The sequence below is a fragment of the Impatiens glandulifera genome, chromosome 8 (genome assembly GCF_907164915.1).
Source record: "Impatiens glandulifera chromosome 8, dImpGla2.1, whole genome shotgun sequence".
Lineage (NCBI taxonomy): Eukaryota > Viridiplantae > Streptophyta > Magnoliopsida > Ericales > Balsaminaceae > Impatiens > Impatiens glandulifera.
Window position 1 is genome coordinate 40,312,493 of NC_061869.1, and position 5,027 is coordinate 40,317,519.

The window sequence follows — 5,027 nt, forward strand, 5'->3', positions numbered from 1 at the left end:
ATTTATTCTTTTACTTAAGAATTTTTGTATTTGAGGTAGTCCAATGGTTAAAATAACTTTAAATATGATATAATTTATTTGGAATAACTTTATATAATATTTTGTATACTTTTTTTAAGTATCAAATACCTACTCAAGCAAGTACCTACTCTAGTTAACACATTTTCTAATGATACTACCCTTTGTTATGAATCTATCATGGTGATAATTTATTCTACATAACACAAAAATAAAATAATACTTTATAATATTAAAAACTTAATTTAAACCATATATAGCAACCACAAATGTCATTATAATTTATGAGAGCCTTTGAAATGACTACAACCAAATAACTCATTAAAACCTCAAATATATAAACATCAAATTAATTATTCTTCAACATTCCTCAGAAGTTGGAGTAGGCATCCTCGAGTAGTCGGATCCATCTACAAATATTCATTCTTATTAGGTCTAGAGAAGGACTATATATAAATATATATATAACCATACTTTATTACGATAAAAATAAATCTAAACTTACATGGGAAGATCGTGTAAATGTACTGTCTCTCAGCTTTATCGGAAGGCAACCCTTCAAAGCTTCAAGTGCCCTATAACATTTAATAATTTAAACAAATTTATATAAATAAAATTACATAAAATTATAAAAAAGACAATAAATATACCTTTGATACTCATATAGTCTAATGTAACATTTAACAACATGCTTGAGCCTCCGATGCGAAGGCTGCTCAACCAAGTTGGTCACCATATTATCCAAACGCTAGGCCAATGCCAAAAAACGCTCTAGCGTCGAACAAACATAATTGCGACCAGGATTATCGAACAAAATCTTTTGGACGATAAACGTCGCAACAGTCTTCGATAACTCTGTAGCATTGTCCATTGTATTCAAGCACATTGGCATTATCTCCGATTTAAGAAGGTAATTAATAACCTTAGCATTGTTAACCTAGAAAAAATTTAAAACAAAATTAATAGAAGGTTTTGGTAAGAAAATTAATTTAATTGTAGTTAGTTAGTGTACCTCTACCATGGCACCTATCACACCCAAACAAGTGAGCCTTAAATACTCGAAAGACCTTAAATTGCTCTTTGGTCTAAGAAATGGATATATGAACAAAGAAATTTCGGCTGCAATTTCAAAATTAAAACACTAATAATCATTACCCTTTTAATGAAAACCTTATTAATAAGAATCAAACTTGAGAAAGCATACTAAATACCATCTATAAATAATTTTTTTGTATCTTTGTGAGATGCGATGCATTGCAAGAGCACAAGTACATTACATATCCGTTTAGATTGGGACGAAGTAAGAGTGGGGAGAGATAGGTTAGGGTAAATAGCCATGATTTCCTGTAAAAATTAATTGACTTTATTTATTGTGAAAAATCTCAAACAAAAGAGTTATACAAGGAAGGAGAAGAAGTACCTGCAAGAAAACAGCCATAATACCGAAAGAATGTGTTAAGAGTATTCGGTTACCAACTTGTTACAACAACTTTAAAAGAATAACAAAATTTGGTTTGAGAGAAATAAGAGAGAAAGAAACAAAACAGAATTATTCAACAAAAAAACATAAACCGGCCCGAGTGTTCCATAGGACTGAGAAGGGTGCACTTTCTTATTCGTGGATCGTAACATCAGCTCCCCCATTAGAAGTTCGTCGCCCTCGACGAAAAGAACGTGGACTGGTCAGCCTCTAATGTGCATCTTCAATCTTCAAAAAATTATTGCTTCGGTCGGGCTTCGGCACATTCAGCAAGGGTCGCAGCATAGGACCGCATTTTCTTAAAAAACTTTCAGAAGAATCGTTTCAGTAGTGGAACTGGCTGGGTCCTTGCCACTCCGCACATGTAAGGAAATTCTGTGCACCCAAGGTCGAGTTTTTCAGTGTTTAGAGCTGACCTTTGTTGCTGCAATGTCTCCAGCACCTAGTGCAAAAATAATTTCTTCCAACTTCGATTATACTCTATAGTGTTATCAAAAATTCAGGCCAAGTCTTTTTCCCGAACCAGCATACAACGGCATCGATGGAGCCATAACTTCTAATTAGATCTTCAGGAATATCTTCCAAGGTCATTGCCGCGAGGGAAATAGTTTGGCCTTCGTGTTTACTCTTTATTTGCATTTTGGCAGCAACACTACATTCATCTATAGTCTTTTTCAGCTGGTTTCCATGCATCAAAGTGTCCTGCGACCGAGGAATCCCCTTTAGGACCGTGGTTCTGTCTTACTTCTCATAAGATAGGGTCAGCTTTTCGAAGTCCCAAAATTACGGGCCTAGAGTAATCAGCCATTCAATTCCCAACACAATATCATATCCGTCCATGGAAATTACCTTCATTTCTGTTTGATATTTATTGCCTTCCATCGACCACTTTAAGTCTTTGCAAACACTAGAGCATAACACATTAGACCCATCGACCACTCTAACCGATTGCACCCGAGTTGCTATGCTTTTGTGGACTATTTTCTCCAAAATCCTACTATTGATAAAATTGTGGGTGCTGCCTGTATCCATCAGGATCACTACCGGCAGGTTCCCAACTTTGCCAAAAATCTGGAGCATTTGAAAAGGTTTAGAACCGGTCAAGGCATGTAAGGATATGGCTGGTTCATCCATTGGGCCGAGCAACGAAGGTAGATCATCAAAAACAGGTTCTTGATCGGGTTCTTGGTCTTCTTGATTGGCTGAGACCATGAATAACTTTGATTTACACCTATGGTTTGGTTGCCATTTTTCATTGGAAGAGTAGCATAGGCTCTTCTTTCGCTTTTCATCCATTGAGGTTGAGTCTAATTGCTTAACATGACCCTGGTTTGCATTTGAAGAGGACCCATATGATGAATTCTTGAAGTCGGTATTGGTGCTCGGCCCGACTGTGTTGATATTGGATGGCATGGGCAGCAACGGTGCTTCAGCGCTGTACAAGTTACCACTACTCATTAGGGACCGATATGTTGCTTTCTTGGACTTTAGCCATGGCCATGACTTCGTTTAGAGAATTCGGGAATCGCAACCTAATGCAGTTTGCAATCTCCTCCCTTAGACCGGACAAGTACCAATCTATGACGTATTCCCTTGGCATGCTGTAGAGTTTTTGAGAGATCGACATGTAATGCAGATTATATTCTTCAACCGACCCAACCTGTTTCAAATTCATCAGTTGTCTCATTGGTGTGTCGTGTATAGATGACCCGAATTGAGTCATAAGGTCTCTCTTGAACACGTCCCAAGATAATGCTTCCATATGATTACGGTTCTGAAAATATGACACGTACCACATTCTTGCTTCGCAAGAGAAGTGAATGGGGGCAATTTCTAATTTAGTGGCATCCGTAGTTTTGTCCACCCTGAAAAATTTCTCGGTAGATATTATCCAGCCCTCGACATCCGACCCATCAAACCGAGGAAAATCGACCATGGTTAGCCGAGTGGGAGGAACATTGTGTTGATCGCGGTTCTGGCTAGGGTGCTGGGGCATAAATGGGGAAGGACCGTGGCAAGAATTATCATCGTAGGGTTTGTGGCGGGGTTCTTGCATATTTCCAGATGCCCCGCTCAAAAAAGGCTGTCATTCTTACTTCAGCCGCATCAAGTCTTCGGTCTATGGCATCTTGCATCGCAGCTGTTTGTTGGGACATATTTTCAATAAGGGCCCTAAGCGTATCCATTTCCGATTGTTGACGAGTTTCTACCATGTTGAGAATCGACCAGCTCTGATACCAATATGTTAAGCTTTAAATTATAACCGAGCCTTTCGAGTTCTTTAATTCAAGAAACGGGTTCTTGATTGTTGGGACCAAGGATGAAATTCAATGCTCAAACACAGCGGATATAGAGTGAGGAGAGAATTTGAAGTTAAAGGGAGGAAAACCGGGGTGAGAAGAGAATACTACTTGAATACACTTAGTAGTCCAAGAAAGAGGTTCAAGGCCGAGAGAATAACTTAAGTAACAACTTTCACAAGTTCAATTCATAGCCTCAAAAAGTGGGGTGGACATCATCATTTAAAGCGGCTGAATTACCCAAGAGTATTCGGTTACTAACTTATTACAACAACTTTAAAAGAATAACAGAATTCGGTTTGAGAGAAATAAGAGAGAAAGGAAACAAAACAGAATTATTCAACAAAAAACATAAACCAGCCGAAGTGTTCCATAGGACAAAAAAGGTGCACTTTCTTATTCGTGGATCGTAACATCATGCCACAACAATGAACCTAAATATTGAAACAGTTCCCTCTTCTAAACATACAAACAAAAGAAACAGATATCATTGGTAAATCTTGGATCAAACAAAACAACACAAGAAATTGGAAAACAAAAGTAAAAGATGAACCTTGGCCAACTCAGAAAGGGCGTTCTCTCTAAGATCATGATTGGTAATATCAAATACCAACCTCTCAGCTAATCGCATTTCCCTCCGAGCATTCTGGCAGGGAAAGGTGCTGATACTGCCAAATGTAGCAGCGTTCACAGAGGAACAGTGAGGTAAATTGGCCATGGAAACAAAATGGAAGCAAACAAATAAATTCTTTCTCTCTCTCTCTTGATTAAGTTCAAGTTGCTGGTATTCAAGTTCATGGATTTGTCTTATATATATATACAGCATAAGAAGAAAAGACATTTGAGATCCTCTGCTACCAAATTAGTCTGCTACCCCTGTTGCCTCTCAAAAAGAGAGGAGTAATATGGTAAATAAATGAAACACTCCATATTGCCCCTCTTTGTGAGAGGCAACAGGGTAACAGGCTAATTTGGTAGCAGATGATCCCTTCACAAGAAAAGAACACCAACCATTTCATTCATAAGTCATAACACGTGCCCTTTCCCTCTTAAAGTTTGTTTCAGTTATAAAATTATTTTATTTTTTAATTTGACAATACATATCTATAGTCATCTCTTTCCAAATAAAATCAATTCAAAATTTGTAAAATATATAATTGGAAGTGATATATAAATATATACCTTAATAGTTCATACAACGCCAATAAAAATAGAGGGTTTAACAAAGT

General features: G+C 37.3%; 1 pseudogene; it reads right to left on the minus strand.

The window, feature by feature from the left end:
• Positions 1-371: 371 nt before the first annotated feature.
• On the minus strand, positions 372-4,516 carry LOC124913330 (annotated as a pseudogene).
• Between the last annotated feature and the right edge of the window lie 511 nt (positions 4,517-5,027).